This window comes from Crocodylus porosus, unplaced genomic scaffold (assembly GCF_001723895.1).
Source record: "Crocodylus porosus isolate Cpor-Errol unplaced genomic scaffold, CroPor_comp1, whole genome shotgun sequence".
NCBI classification, from domain to species: Eukaryota; Metazoa; Chordata; order Crocodylia; family Crocodylidae; genus Crocodylus; species Crocodylus porosus.
The window spans coordinates 16,591,956-16,609,210 of record NW_017728913.1 but is presented as its reverse complement, the minus strand read 5'-3'; the positions used below and the strand labels follow the sequence as shown (position 1 = coordinate 16,609,210).

The following is a 17,255-nucleotide window of genomic DNA, read 5'->3' as shown; positions in this document are numbered from 1 at the left end:
TCATCCAAGTCACAGCCCCTTAACTTGTTCACCAGTATGGGGTGGGATACCGTATCAAAGGCCTTCCTGAAGTCCAACTATACGACATCCACCCCTCCTCCTGCGTCGAGGCGTTTTGTAACCTGGTCATAAAAAGAGACTAGATTGGTCAGGCACGATCTGACCAATTACATGATCTACATGTCTGGCCTAATTATTCAAGTGGCAATAATAATACTTTTATTTATTTATTTATTTTTAATCATCCTTGTCAGGTTTTATCTTCTCAGCAGGGCAAATTAGCCCATATAATGCTTTACACTGGTACAGCCAGGGTGCACATGGTACCCATATACGCTTATTTAAAGCTAGCTTGAGTACCTCCTAGGGATGTAAATATCATTTAAATAATTACTTATTTAAACTCTTCTAATGATATCAGTTAAATGGTTAACTGAGTGATAACACATAACTAGCACCCACATGTTACAACTAGTCCCCCTCCCTCCTTAGTCAACAACACACTGCAGGGAGGGGGAGGCAGAGACAGAGCCGTATGCTGCAACTAGCCACCTTCCTGGGGCACTACACCACTTCCCTTCCCTGCCAGACTACATCCAGCACTAAATGTTAACTGTAATGCATTAACAGTATAAATATACTTGCTGTTTAACCTTTCACATCCCTAATATCTCCCCACTCCACTGCAGTAAACATTTTCATAGATTATAAATTCTGATTATACCAATTCACAATTTCAACCAAAAGCAATTAGCCTTAAAACTGTGATATGGTTTAGATTATTGCTTTAAAAAAAAAAAAAGAATCACATTTCACTTTTATTCCTGTTGTTTCATTTTTAAACAACTAAGGAAGTTGAAAAATGCAGCACAATCAAGAGACAAAAATAAAGTCAGCAACCATCCTTGATCATTCTATCAAGACCTTTCCTGAACACTCCAGATTAAAATAGCATTGGAATGTAAATTTGTACTCCTGTGCTGATTAAATTCAACATCTTTAGACATCAGATAAAAGGAGCCATGGTTCAATCATTACCCCAAGTTCCAGAACAAGTAAAGTGAAACAAAACTGTTTTAAAGGAAGAATAAGCATTAGAATCACAGTAGCCAACCAAGCTTGGCTTTCTATCTGCTAACCATTGTTCAGCAATGAACAAAACCTGCTGAGTTCATCAAAGAGAGATGTATTTTAGTGCTACCCTAACCTCCAGATCACTGCGAATCTAATCACAACACAAAAACCAAACAATAGTTTAATGAATTTGCTGGAAATGGGACAACTGTTTTCTCATTTCTTATACCTTCAGAGGCATGTAAATCCAAGCAAAATATAATAGAATCTCAGTGCTAGTCTTAGACTTGGAAACAGTTGATGTACATACAGTCCACAGAGTGAAGTTCAATTGTTAATGGCTTAGATAATTATCTAACAAAAAACCAAAAAACATTACTGCACTATCAAGTATTTGTCACTGTGACTGGCATGCTACTTTTAATAACAGTAAATCAGATAAGCATGTAACTGTAAAGTTGGATTATATGCACACTAGTTCCCTTGTTGGAATAGTCTATAATGTTTGGTATTTTTCTTTCTTATTTCCATAATATAGCTTTCTGTTTGCACAGAGACTCTGGTGTATTCATCTTTTAAAAAACATCGGAGGGGGACAAAATTTCTTTCAGGAAGGTCTTGAGGAAAAATCTTAATTTCAAAGAAAACAAATCTCTTACGAAATATCTGTTAACATTGCGTGAGGTTTCAGAGTCCCATCTAGTGGTCAAAAAAATAACTTTACTGCATTGAGAAAACAAATACATCTTATCAACAACAAATGGAACAGATCTGAAAAATGTATTATCTGCTTAAACTCACCAGTCATATCATTATATCAGGGCTAGCTCTAGGCTCAGCGAGTTCCTGGTAAATATAAGCATCGCATGTTAAGGTGCAGTTATATACTAGATTTGCTACAGACCACTGATAATCTTCATAAAGAGAAATTCATTGCTTCTAAAAACTGGGCTCATGTAAGGAAAGCTATTATTGATTTTATTTTGTAACTGTTTCTGGTTCTTGAGAATATTTTCTTGTGGTAAATATTGTTTTGTAACGGTATCTGAAAAGTGCCTGGTGATGCTAGCATTATAAGCAGTGCTCTACAGATACTGTGAATTATATTACCATTGATACAGTCTTAAAAGCAAACAAGAAAATTCTTTTTTCTTACCCCAACACAACATCTCTCTTGGACTCCCTGCTGCAGAGTTCTGAGAAAACCCAGTTCTTCCAATTACAAGGAGGCTTTCATTGCCAAAATGTATGGGACTTATAATTATGTTGAGACATTGGAGCAGTTGAGGCCTCTCAGAGTGAGCTTGAGCCCTGCTGAGTGCTGATGTCAAAGGCTGTCCCAAATCAATCCAGCTATAAATGGGCACCTGGCCATCCTAGCTGGGGAGTCAAAGATGATTGGACATGACGCCAGGCTTCCACTCCTTTGTGTGCCTTTATCACGGTACCATTATGGACCACTAGGCTCAGGAAGATCTGTGACCTTGAATTTGGAAAAGTATGCATACTTTGTGACTAGCTGCCATTTAACAGAACACTTTTGTATGACCCCAAGAATAGTGACATTCATCATTTTACTCTAGCTCCTTGTTTTGATCACTTTAGTCAAGATTTTCAGATGCTTTAGGCATGGCATCAGCAGTGGTTAGTACATACAGAGCACACCTTCAGCCTAGGCCAGTTGTCAACCGGGGGTATGCCTACCCCTGGGAGTACTTGGGAAGGCCCCAGGGGGTACATGGAGGCAGTGTGGAGACGCGGGGGTACTTGGGAAGTGATGCCATCACCTCATGCCTGTGTGCTGCCCCACCACCACCACTGCACGACCAACTGCCAAAGGACTCCCCCCCACCCCAATTCACACCTGGAAGGTGGAAGGGTACCCACTCGAAGGGGTATTGTCCTTAAAAAAGGTTGAAAACCCCTGGCCTAGGCAACACATTTCAAGTCACAGTTATCTCCCTGCTTTCTGCTTGATTAGGAAAGGAAGTGGGAGGCACTAGTAATTTGCTTCTGGTCTATAGAAGCAACAGATTACAATGTGTTATGCATTAGCTCAGCTCCACTTCCCTTATTAGGAGGTGGGGGGCAGGCAGCAGGGGGGACAGGTACCAGGGAGTGGCATGGGAGAGGGTAAGGAGCTCAGGGGGCAGCCAAGGAAGGCAAGAGGTCTAGAGGCAAGGTGCTGGGATCTGGCCTTTTGTCTCAGGCCACTGCTTTCACCACCACAGCTACTGGGGGAAGGATTTAAGACCTTCCAGTAAATAGATTCTATACCTAGAAAATTAGAACAGATTTATAATTTCCAGGTATAGAATAAAAATTACTGGGGGGTGTCATGGAGCGGGAACCTACGAGCAACCGTGTACTTGCTAGCGCCCCCCTGCTGTGCCAATTAGGCAATCCAGCACCCTCAACTCGCCCGCCATGTCTTTGATCTTAGGTTCAGTACAGGAGGCTGCCTACTTGCACCTATGACACCGCGCTGGTATTACCTCCGTTCCAAAATGGGGTGCTCTCACTCCAGCCTTATGGGCAATGCGTGCCTCCGACCTCCCCTTATAGCACGCCCCAAGCCTCACCGCTCTTCCTGGACATGTCTGGTTCTGCGCCCTACTGGCGCCCCCTGGGCTGGCCTACGACCAGTGCCCCTTCTCTGGCGTCTCTGAGCCTAACCCACAATCTGCGCCCCTTCTCTGGCATCTCTGGGCTTAGCCCGTAACCAGTGCCCCTTCTCTGGCACCCCTGGGCCTAACCCGCAATCCGCGCCCCTTCTCTGGCGTCTCTGGGCTTAACCCGTAACCAGTGCCCCTGGGCCTAACCCACAACCAGCGCCCCTTCTCTGGCACCCCGGGGCCTAACCCGCAATCCGTGCCCCTTCTCTGGCGCCCCCCCCGGGCTTGGCCCCCTTACCTGGATTAACTCTCTGTATCAACTGGGCTCAGGCGGCCTAAGCCCTACCTGACCCCTTCTGAGTCCTGTCAATGGTGACCATCCAATTGAGCTCAGGCGGCCTAAGCCTTACCTGGCCCCTGCTGACCCCTGCCAATGATGGTTGTCCAACTAAGTGTGTCCCGGTAGGCTCAGGCGGCCAGAGCCCTACCTGGCCCCTTCAAAGTCCTGTCAATGATGACCCTGACATAAAGTGTGTCCTGTAAGGCTCAGGCGGCCGGAGCCTTACCTGGCCCCTCTGGCTCCTAGGGCTCCCCTGCTGGTATGGGGACCCTCCAGACCACTCTTTAGCCCGCACCTGCCTTGGGTGCCTGTCAATGAAATCTGCCGCCCACCTTGGGGTGGCTTGATCTAGTACATGGCCCACCTAGGGCCTCTGCTGTGCCTCCCACGCCCGTTGCCCCCCTGTGGGGCCTATGCTGCGCCTCCCGCCCCCATTGCCCCCTGTGAAGCCTATGCCGCGCCCCTCCAGTGCAAACCGCTGTGCCCCACTGAGCACCACTCACTGTGCCCCACAGAGCACCGGGAACCCCCAAGGCCTCCTCTCACCCCTACAGCCTCACCCGGTCCTCCGGTGTAATCATAACAAACCGTAAGCCAAACGGCTACAACACAAGCAAAAAGCCCACCGGCTTATAACACAAACCACACGCAACACTGGCTCTCACTAAGATCTTTCTCAGGGCTCTCTCTCTCCCCTCGCATCATTGCAGCCAGTCAAACTGCCACCATTGACTCTGCTGCTCAGCTCTCCTGCAGAGCTCCAGCTCCTGCGGCTGCCAGAGGGGAACTGCTCACGGGCTCCAGCCTAAGCTATTATAAAGGGCCCAGCCCTGCCCCCTTCCGGTCACCTGACTGGCTGGTTGCCACAGCAACCTGCAGCTGCGCTGCTCTGCTGATTGACAATTCTCCTCTTATCCTTTAAGTCACAGGGCACCTCAGTGCCCCTGTGACAGGGGGGTCATTGTTGATTTGAGTAAATTTGGTCATTCATATCTTGAATTATAACCAGTTGAATTGTAATGTTAAACACATAACTCCTGAACTGCTCTATAAAAGTCCTTGTAAAGTTTATTTATTTCATATTACCCTGCAAGTAACGTCAGGGCTAGTTGAGGAAAGGAGAAGGACCCTGAAGAATATAATTATAAATGGTAAAGTTTTATATCAGAAAACAATATGTTTTCCTTCCTAAATTCCAACTCAGTTTGATCTTACATTCAAGCTACCTGTTATAAAAGTGTTGTACCCAAGAAGAATTTTCCATTCTGGACTGAATTTAACATATGGTATTATCACTATGTGGAATATGTTGAGGCTCCTAAAAACCTCCTTGTTCATTTGCAGGCTAGAATATATAGTTTCATGAAAATTTATTATTCATTAGGAAATGGGTTTTAAAAGTACTGCCTCTGATTTAGATAGTCAATATCAAAACTTAATTGAAAGATTAAAGTAGAAGAAGAAACTAATAGAAAGCTTCAGAACACATATTAAGCTTTAGTGCACTCTAGATTCATCAAAGACATGGAATTGGCATGCACAACAGAAATTACATTTAGGTCAGGCTGATTACTGCATTATTACACTGGTAGCTGAATTATATCCAGTCGGGGAAAGACTAGTGTCTGAGCCTGAGTTATGAAGTGACATTACACAGGAAGCACAAATGTGTTGTACAGCTCCCTCATTAATTTAGTGTTCTCCAACATTTCAAAGCAAACTTCACTGAAATTTTGTTTAGCTATATTCAGAATACAAATGTATATTACAAAAGAAAGAAAGAAAATATGGCTGGGGAAAAAAAACAAAAACTATGGCATTGAGAAATCCAGAGTGTCTGCTTAGAAAGAGATACTTGCAATAACCCCTACCATTTGCAACCAAGCAGTATGACAACCACTGAAATATATATTACAGGATATTAAAATTGACATGGGGAGAAATAATTTATGCCCTCAATTCATGTAAACTTGTATTAAGCTAATGAGGGATCATACTTTCAGTAGGGTCATATGAATGAGGTTTATTTCCTTGAGTAAGACTTCTACATGTATTGGAATTCCATATTGAAATTACATGTGTTTGTCACCATCTTGTGAATACATAACTTCTGAAAAATAGTAATGGTTCATGAGTATGGTTTAATTTCTCATAGGCTGAATATTTCATTTTTAAAGCTGACTCTCTTACTTTCTCTGTGCCTTGACAATCAATCTAGTAACCTGCCATATTGCTTGGTGTGTTCAGGGGTTCTTTCCCCTTTTCCCAGAAAAATAATTGTATCAATGATACCTGTGCCAGCAATGGTGGATTTAGCCTTGTTGATCAAACCAATGGGTGCCTATACACATGCTCAGGGGTGGGGAGGGTGGAGTTTAATTAGAGTGGTTCCCAGAGAGCCACTCTAACTAAACGCTAAAGCATCACATGTATTAAACCCCCACACATTTAAAAATGGATGCAGAATGCTTTAACTGTGCCCCAGTAGCCATTTTTAAACCCATGGGGTCTTAAATACATGATGTTGTGATGATGCTAGAGGTTTCTAGTTAGAGCACAGACAAGACTCAATTAATTGAGTCTGCTCGATTAATGTTCCAATTAGAACATGTCGGAGCACGTGTATAGGCACCCAGTTGTTGATAGAACCAACCACTGTTGATTTAGCATTGTTGATAGAACCAGTACTCTTAGATATGCTAAATTCATAGCTATGAGTATACTTTAGAAAGTAACAGCAACTTTAAAATAAATCTATTCTGTTGCAATTATCATTTACTGGCCCACATCATTTCTCTACATAGTTGTAAATGATTGTTGCATTCAACAATGCCACTATCAGCATTCTCCATTACTGTGTAGTTTGGTGCTCATTGCACACAAAATGGTTTTATTTTGAAGTTGTCATTATTTTTTGAAACACCCTCATAAATGTTCTCTCTCTCTTACATCCTCCTATCTAGGTATTCCTGGGTCTTTTCCATCAAAAAAAAAAATCCTCCAAACCAAGTTATTTTGTGTTCGATATTAATCAATGCTAGCACTAGCAGGTACCTATTGTTATATACAGAGCTCAGGGCTTCTAGCATTTTTACCACATCATCATCTTTACACGCTGAAAAGCAAATTTAATTGACATGGCCTTATATGAAAAAAAAAGTCTAGCCCTACCCACATTCCTGATCCCAACACAGATTCCAACTTGGCTGGATTTTTTAAAAATATAAGTTGTTGAAGTGGACAAGGTTTCTGAACATCTAACTATCAAGAATCTTTGCCAAAAAAAGGACTTTCCAGTACTTTCTTTATGAAAGTGAATACCGATATAGGATACCTATTATTAATCTATATCTATTTATAATTTGCTCAAACACTAAGAGGTAGCCCCTGAACAGCGTTATGTGGGGTTATCGGTGTCATTGTTGAGGTTATTCTTGTCTGGTGTTATTGATATGCTGTCAGCATTGAAGTGTCAGGAGCTGTGGTGCCAGCAAAGTTGCAGCCCATAGATCCCAGTGTTAATCTTGTCTTAGAGAATGACCACAGGATTGGTTCAATGGCAAAGGTTTGACAAGGTTTATTGTCTACAAGCACAGCCCTAACATGTTTTGGCCAAACAAGTATATCAGACCAGGAGCTAAGGCATTTGTACCCATGACACGGTAGTCAGCACAACATCAAACAGGCTCTCCCACGCCACTAGAAAGTTTCCCTGCTTTCTAGTTCTTTTGTCAAATAATCATAACAAATTTACATATTGCTTTCCAGCTGTATCTTGAACATCTCAAACTGTCGTGTACTGTGGGCTTGCTTCACATTCTGACCTATCTGTTCCCATTCTGGCCTTATCATCCTGGTACTGAACTACCATCATCTCCCATTCCCATCTCTTAGCAGGAGTGCACATCTGACCCACATGCCAAGTTTTGTTTATGTGGGGAGTTGATACATTGGTCAGATTTGCTGGCAAAGCCTGTTCTGACCAGTGCTATAGCAAAGCCTTTCTGTAAGCAGCTTATATTGATCAATGCTCCAGTGAGGCCTATAAACAGGAGTATCAAATAAAAACAGAAAAGCACTGCTCACAGCTCTCACAGCTCCAGCGACAGAATGTGTATCATTACCCATACAGATTATTTCTTTTCCATAGTGTTCTACCACAATGTAATTTTTATTCCCCCCCCCAACAAAAATCCTTTAATTATCAGGTTTCAGAGTTGTCAACTTCAGGTACAAGTATGAATCAAAACCACCTAATCAGCTCATAATAATGCATCTTTCATATGAAACACTCTTCAAAAGGATACTAATTCTAAGCATCATTTTAGATATAATTTTAAGGGCTGAATGTTTAGATGTCTAGCCCCCAGAACTCTGCATGAGGTGCCTAAGCTTGCATACAGTACAAAGGGAGAGTTAGACACCTGATCAGGGAGCCATCTACAGCTACCTAGTAAGAAACAATGATAATAGGTGTGTAGCTGCAATCCCACTCCATTTACAGCTTTGGAATCTGACCCAGGGCTTCAGTAATATATCTCCAGCTACTTGGGGTCTACAGGATGGATTTGTGTCCTGGAATTAGGTCTCTAAAACCAATAGTTATCATTCCCCCACCCCGCTTGCTATTGCAATAGCTGAGTAGTTACCAAATATCTGTTCAGGAGTGGGCAACCAGTTCAATTCCTGCCCTCAGCTCAAGAAAGTTCAAAACTACATTGCTTATTATCCAAGCTATACACTACTCCAAAGGAGGAAAGGGCAGTCTCCATAGTTTTTTGAGTCTATGCCACTGAGCAGCAAATCATTTCAGATTCATTGGGCAAGCAAGAAAACATAAGGCAAAAACTGACTCTTTAGGCTAGCAGTCTAGAAATTCACCTGTCTTGCTCTCTAGTGCTCTCTTCTCACCCAGTGAATGTAGAATCCTTTTTCCACAGTAGCACAACTTCAGCAGAAAGGAGGGATAGGATGCCCCCATAAAACTAACCTCTAGCCCATGCAGTGACAGTGTAGTGCAACTTGGATAGATAAGAGAGATAACCAGTCTTTGCTGCCCCAGTCAGTCTTTGCCACAGTGTCTGTGCACCGGTTGGCCAGAGATACCAGGCTGAAGCAGAACTGCACCACCCAGCCAAAGGAACTGCGTTCTGAGATCACCCTGCTTCCCATTCCCTGTTCCCAGTCTCCTGCACTCAGCACCCTATTCCCCCACACCCCTGTGGAGAATTTTCCCCAGGGTTCAAACTCTTTAGTTATACCTCTGATGAGAGATTTAAACTTCCACAGCCTGGGGTGGGAACTGAACTTCAAGTCCACCTAAACCCTGCCTGGTGTTCCTGTATCCTGACCTGAATCTAGGCCCCTCAGAGAACATGTCTAGCTGTCATGGGTCCTGAAAATGATGTCAAGACCCAAAACCCAGGTTATATTAGGATTCCTACCTTTGTTATCAATGGAACTAATGGTAGAAACAACAGAAGTTTTCAAAAGCTGTTGGCCTCTAAAGTAGCCAAGAGATTGAAGTAACCCTGGAAAAATGCATACATTTCCTAATTGGTGAAGAGCTTGTCCGGGCCCCTGAATGGGTCAGATTCCAAAGCTGTAAATAGGGTGGGATTGCAGCTACAAACCTATTATCATTGTTTCTTACTAGGTAGCTGTAGATGGCTCCCTGGTCAGGTGTCTAACTCTCCCTTTGTACTGTGTGCAAGCTTAGGCACCTCATGCAGAGTTCTAATACTTTACTAAGATGTTTTGGGGAATCATTTACAATATATGGATTACATCTGATATTAGTAACACTGTGCCTCAAGCTCCAAGTCCATTCCATTTTGATAGTAAGACTGGTCTTTGCCCATCTTACCCACCAACTGAAACTATAACTTTTCTGGCACAGAGCTACCAAAAGTTATAGGTGCTATAGGACTAAAATGTAATCACTCAAGATGATAAACTACCCTGAGGAAAACTAAGTTTCTGTTCTTGCTTGGGGTGGTCAGCAAGAAATAAGTCCCCAGGGAGGAAAGCAAGGAACAGGAGATGCTCTGTTTACCAGGGCACCCCTTGGAGTACCTAAGAACAGCAGCCACAAACTGACAAAGAGCAGATTTAGGTTAGACATGTGGGTTCAGCAACACCACTCTGGACACTGCTGTGCTGAACTAACAGTTATTTATTATTATAACTCTCTAGAATCATATCCATGGTGGATCTTAACAGTTGCATCAGTATATGTATGCAGATCTTATACCTGCTCTGCCTCTGACTTGACCCAGTCCAGCCCTGTGGAGAGAGAGGAACCATGAATGCCTCTGGCTCTTCATGGCAGAAAACAGGGAGTCCCAGTACTGCAAAACTGCCACAAAGTGAATCCTGCAGTGCTGAGCATGAGGGCTTTGGCCATAAAGGGACCGTACAAGGAAAATACAATAAGACACAACACCCCTCCCCCCTAGACAGAATAGTTAGCCAACCATTTGGGAGGACTCTGCTTCTGCTGTGGTCTTCCCATGGAACTGGACTCAGTCAGGGGTTCAGCGGGTGACGGCCCTGTCAGCCTATCTGGAGACTCAACAGCGACACTTCCTTCTGACAGTGACGGCATAGGGTTCGCACTGGTGGAAACAGGTAGCCACTTCTCCAATGAATCCATGACTGTCGGTGGGGAATTGGTGCTTGGAGATTGCTCAGGTGTGGGGTTATCAGTAGGAGAACTCCCACACAACTGGTCCACATGTTGTCTCCAAACTTGTCTGCCAGCAGTCTGGATTGTATGTGACAATATAGGTCCTGTGGTGTGGTATATGATAATACAGGTCCTGTGGCACTTACAATTTTAGCCTGAATGCACTGCGGGCCTGTCCCATTGTTCCAAGCACACACAGTCTCCTGTGAAGTGAAAAGACGTAAGGTACCAGATGCCAATGCGGAGTCCAACTCCTTTTCTTTCCTAAACTACATGTCTCTCACAAGGTCTGGGTTAACACAGTCAAGGCATGTCTTGAGATGACAACCCATAAGAAGCTCTGATGGGCTAGACCCTGTTGCAGGGCAAGGAATTGCATGTTAAGCAAACAGAAATATGGCCAGTCTGATAGGCCAGTCTCTCTCAACAATCCTTTTCAGTGCATTTTTTGTAATCTTCATCATTTGCTCAGCTTGCCCATTGGCCTGTGGCCTGTGAGATGCAATGGTAACAGCTTGAATGAGGTTGTGGATGGCAAAATCTTGGAACTCGGCTGAGATGAATGCACTGCCATCATCAGAAATGATGGTGTCAGGAACCCCATAGGTTGCAAACAGCTGACAGAGAGCGGTTATAGTGGCAGTCAATGTAAGAGTCAAGACAGTAATCACTTCAAGCCATTTTGAGTAGGAGTCAACAACAATTAAATTCTTACCTTGAAAAGGACCTGCAAAATCAATGTGGATATGTGACCAGGGTTCCTTTGTCATTTCCCAAGGAACACTGGTGCCTTTGGTGGATTATGATGGGTTGCTTGACAAATGCTGCACTCCCTCACAACCCTTTCTATATTGTTGTCCATACCTGGGTCCCGTACATAACTTCTATCCAGCTCTTTCATTTTCATAATTCTTCGGTGTGCTGTGTGCAGCATTATCAGTATCATTTGGCATCCTGCTTCTGGAATTATGATATCATTTTCCCACGAGAGGCAACCCTTGTGTGCAGATAGTTCATGCTGAGATGATGAAAATAGCCTGAATTCCTCAGCCAATTTGTCTGCAGGCCAGCCTCTCCATACTCAGTTGAGGACATGGGCAAGGATAGGGTATTTTGCAGTCATCCTTGCTATCTGATCAGCTTGAAGAGGGGCTTCCATTGGTGAGTGGAAGTCCTCACGCTGGAATCCATGCCAGAAGCCCCTCTTCAAGCTGATCAGAGGAGTAGCAGAATCAGGTATTTGTAGTGGTAGGCAGCTCAACGCATCAGCATTTCCAATCATTTTCCCAGGTTTGTACACAAATATTTAGTCATATGCATTTAGCATGATGCTCCAGCATTGCATATGAGGAGACAAAATAGGAGGAGTTGGTTTCTTGGTAGTAAAAATTCCAAGAAAGGGTTTGTGGTCCATTCGCCTTTCAAATTTGTGGCCATAAGCGTAATTGTGAATTTTTTTAACTCCTGCAATGATTGCCAATGCTTCTCTATCAATCTGTGTGTAATTCCTCTTGGTTGAAGTCATCATTCTTGAGTAAAAATCAATGGGTGCCATCAGGCAATGTGTGACTGAGGACAGCACCAACACTAAATGGCAAGGCATCACAAGTAATGGACAATGGCTTCTGCTCATCATAGTGAACAAGGACAGAGTCTGATGTCATAAACTTCTTGATGCCCTGGAAGGCTTTGTTGTGCTGGCAGATCCACTTCCACTGAGCTCCTTTATCCAGCAAGCATGAAGGGGCTCTGCTAAGGTGGCTTTGTCTTTCAAGGAGATGTGATAAAAGTTGAGAAGTCCTAAGAACACTTGAAAATCCTGTCTGCATTTTGGTATAGGGGCATCATGAATTGCATTTACCTTTTCTTCAACTGGGTGAATGCTAGAAATATCAATTTGATATCCCAGAAAGTTGATACTGGAAACTCCCAGTTGACAATTCTATCTTTTTAATTTGACACCTGCTTTATCGAATCTCTGTAAAACTTCTCTGAGTTTCTCAGTGAGTTTCTTTCTAGATGGCCCCATGATCAACACATCATCAAAGTATGGAACAACCCCAAAAATTCCTGCTAGCATTTTCTCCATGAACCACTGGAAAATTCCTGGTGCCACAGAAATTCCAAACTGGTGGCACTTGAGACAGAATGCTCCCCAGTGTGTAACTATTGTTTGGGCCTCAGCAGCCTTGTCATCCACTATCAGTTGCTGATAGGCTTGAGTGAGGTCAAGTTTGACAGAAACCTTCCCTCCTGCTAGAACAGACAGTAACTGGTTAAAGGCAGGCACTGGGTGCAGGTCCTGCTTAAGTGCTTTATTAACAGTGCACTTATAATCCCCACAGATGCAAACACTGTCGTTAGGTTTTAAAACAGGAACAATTGGTGTGACCCAGCTTGTAGGTATGATTGGCTTGAGGACCCCTTGCGTGATAAGCCTATCTAATTCTGCATCAGGTTTCAGCCGCAGTGCGAAAGGTACATTCCAAGCCTTCATAAAGATAGAGGCTATCACAGGATCCATTTGGAACATCACAGGTAGACCAGGGTAAGTTCCTAATACCTGGAGAAACTCCCTTGCAAGCCTTTCCAGACTTTCTGTGCAGAGACTGTGTGTGCCTTGAATACTGATTCCCAATGGTGAGAACCAATTTCTCCCCAGAAGACTTTTGCAGGAACCTTTAGTGACAATGAGGGGTAGATGCTGTCTAATAGATCCATACTGGACATAGACACTGCAGCTACGCAAAGTTTCCACAATCTGTCCATTGTAGTCATGAAGGTGACACTCAGGTTTCACTAACTTGGGGACAGGGTGCCAAAACAACTAGAAGAATGTGTTTTTATCTATAAGGGATACTCCCGAACCAGAGTCCACTTCCATTTTGCACTTCTTTCCATTTATTACTACAGTTGCAATCATCTCAGAACCTTAAGCTTCAACAACACCAACATTTTTAATCAAATAAGGTTTTTATACTTCATGTTCTGGGAAGGACTAGTAGATTGGGAGTGAATACATTTGCCACAGTCTTTTTGTCTCCTGGAACTGGCCTTTGAGTGGCAAACCCTCTCTATGTGGCCATTCTTCTTGCAGGTATGACACTCTGCATTCCTAAACCTGCACTCCTTTCATCTACGTTGGCCGTGGATTGATTGATTGATTTATGTGGTGCTGTTGGTGAGGATATAATCCGCTGAATTTGCTGGTGATAATCTGACTCTTGATCTTTTTGGAGTAAGTGGACGTTGCTGGAGCATGCCTGGCGAATTTCTCTCATGTATGGGGTGCTGCTTCAGTTGCCAAGGCTTTTTCTTGTGCAGTAGCCAAGGTCAAATTTGGTTCAGAGAGCAGGCAACATTGGATTGCTTCATCATGGCCCCCACAGGTAAGACGGTCACAAAGCAGGCCATCCAACAGATCCCCAAACTCACATAATTTGGCAAGACAATGGAGCTCAGCCAGACAATCCACTATGCTTTCATTGGCCTTTTGGTTCCGTTTAAAAAAAACGAAATCTCTGCAGTGTAACAGATGGCCTTGGGCAAAAGTGTGCTTTCAGCAGGGCAATTAGTTCTGCATAAGACTTAGTGTTTGGTAAGGCAGGTGCTGTGGGGGAATGAACAATGGCAAATGTTTTGGCACCACAAACTGTCAGGAGGATGGCATGCTCTGTTCTGGGTTTTTCTACTTTGTTGGCTTCCAGGTATTAGGATAGCCTTTCTGCATAAGAGTCCCAAGAAGCCGTATGGCTCGCATCACATTCTCCTATGTGACCCAATGTGGCCATTTGAACTAATATCAGCTGTAATAGAGGGGGGGGAAAAAAGAAGAAAAAGAAAAAAACTTCCCTCTGATCACAAATACAGCCTGGTCTCAAAATGGTGTCCCACAATTTAGGGGTGTCTTCTCAGCAAAGGACCCAATCCTCATTACCAGAGGATATGTTGTGGGTTCAGCAACAACAATTTGGATACTCCTGTGTTGAACTAACAGTTATTTATTATTATTATAACTCTCCGGAATCATATCCAGGATGGATCTTAACAGTTGCATCAGTATATGTATGTAGATCTTATACCTGCTCTGCCTCTGACTTTACCCAGTCCAATCCTGTGGAGAGAGAGGAACTAAGAATGCCTCTGGCTCCTCACGGCAGAGAACAGGGAGTCCCAGTGCTGCAAAACTGCCACAAAGTAAAATGAACCCTGCAATGCTGAACATGGGGGCTTTGGCCTTAAAAGGACCAGGAAAACACAGTAAGAGACAAGAGGCAAGGGTTGCCAAATTATGGAATGCACTTCCAAAGGAGATGGTGCTCTTCCCTGCCTTGGGGGTCTTTAAGAGGAGGATAGACATACACCTGGCTGGGGTCATCTAACCCCAGTGCTGTTTCCTGCCCAGGGCAAGGGGTTGGACTCAATGATCTGCTAAGCTCCCTTCCAACCCAAACATCTATGAATCTATGAACCTTTAGGCATAAAATCACCTGGAGGGAACTGATGATGCAGGCACCTGCCCTAGTGACTAGAATGTTACAAACAGGAGTTGAAGTATTTCCCTCCTTTAGACATTTTCAGAAGTTCAGGCTGAAAGGGAACTGTTCATACCAGGAAGAAATTGTGCCTGAATACAGACTCCCTCTGAGAGACACTTCAGCGATAGGTAATCTAGAATAAGGGGCACTGATTTTAGAAGTCGGTTGTTTAATAATGTCTGCGTTTCTTGTGCTTTGTTAAGCAATTGTACATGATGAAATCCTGTTCAAAGTCTGAGTTGTCTGTGGGTCTCATTACCCCAGAGAGGGCACCAGAGAGGTGTTTGTATCCCAGGAACATCCTAAGAACCTTAACATTGAAGGTACTGCCTGGGGCTCTAACCAGACTCCAAATGCTTAAAACACTAGAGGACTCAACAGCTGGATCCTCTGACAGCCAGCTGGACATTCATCCATATTTTGTCAGTGATCCATGTACTCCTACTGCCAACATGACAATTTTGTTCCTGGGTGTCTTTTGGAGGATGGTGGCTTATTCCACTGACTCTAGCCCCAGCCTAATAGAAGTGCAAAGCAGACCCCCTTTGTGTTTATTTACCTGTCTTCCATCCTGTATTTTTCTTATGCTGGCAGCCCTTGCCTCTGTGCACTCTACTTCCTTTTCCTTCCTTTATACTCCTTCCCATCAATTTTTCTCATGCCTTTTCCTATTTTTATTTCACTAGTCCTCTCCTATTTGTTCAATTACATTATAGGACTGGAAAGGATCTTTTGGGTCACAGAGACAGGGTCACTGCTATCGGTCCTTTTAATATATTTACCAGTCTCCATTTTTTTAAAAAAAGGGTTTTCTCTGCCCTCCTCTTTTAAAACTGTTGCAAAATCTTACAGCTCTGATGCTTAACATCACCCTCTAATTTCTACCCTAAATGGATTCAGGGACAGTTTAGGCACACATCTGTAATCAACCACTATGCCAAGACTATAATTTAGTTTAAGTCAGTGATGCTCAACATTCTGGCCCCATGGCCCATATAAGTGACATGGGGTTGGTCAAAGAGCACAGCCCTTTAATCTCTCCAAATTGAATCAGAACCCTCTAAATCAATTCAGAGAGATTCGGAAATATTCACTAATTCAGATATAGACACAGCTTTAAATGTTTTTTCTACATATCTCTAGGTAGCAGATGGCTCTTGAATGCTGCAGTGGTGGGGCACATGGAGTGTCCCAAAGGAGCATGAGGGGGCTCCCCAGTGTACTCGGCAGCAGACCCACAGGTGGACCAGAAGCACTTCCAGTCTACTTTGAGGTCCACTAGGGAGAGCACGGGGCCCCTCCCACGCATCCCCACGCTCCCCCCCTCCCCAGTTCAGTAACTGGTGTCTCCTGGGCCTGGGGAAGCACCTGGGGTCCCCCTGTGGCCACTTACCAAGCCTGGGGGGCATGGGGGGGCCCACATACTCCCTGGAGGACCCAGAAGTGGACTGGAAGTATTTAAGGTCCATTACCAGGTTCACCATCAAGCATGCAGGGCTGCCCCTCGCTCCCCCCAAGTTCCTGTGGGATGCTCCATCCACCACACCATCACAAGTAGTAAATAAATGCACAATAATGACTGCATAGTAGTGTTTTGTGTATACATGCTCTGTATGTACCTTTGGTAAACCCATGCTGCATTTAACCCTACTTTCTATTTGCCTCTATATTTTTAGCATTCTGTTCTTCAGTTTTTTTTCTAAAGGCTGTTGTGTTCAAACTAACATGCCCATACTTGCCTGGATACTTTTATCTTTTTGCTCTTTTTGTTTTCCATTCTCATGGCCCAAATTCAGGAAGACATCCCTATACAAAGCACCTGTTTTACACTAAAGAAATGGCAATTAAGTACCTGATTCACTTTAATTACATGTTTAAGTACTCTCTTGACTAGAAATGACTTAAGCATATATTGAGTATATGGGGATAAATTAAGCTAAGATATGGGATAGCACTAGGATGCAGGATAAAGCTGCTATAATTGTGTTTTGGTTAACTTT

General features: G+C 43.6%; 1 pseudogene; it reads right to left on the bottom strand.

The window, feature by feature from the left end:
• Positions 1-10,936: 10,936 nt before the first annotated feature.
• Positions 10,937-13,998, bottom strand: LOC109309599 (annotated as a pseudogene).
• Positions 13,999-17,255: the final 3,257 nt, after the last annotated feature.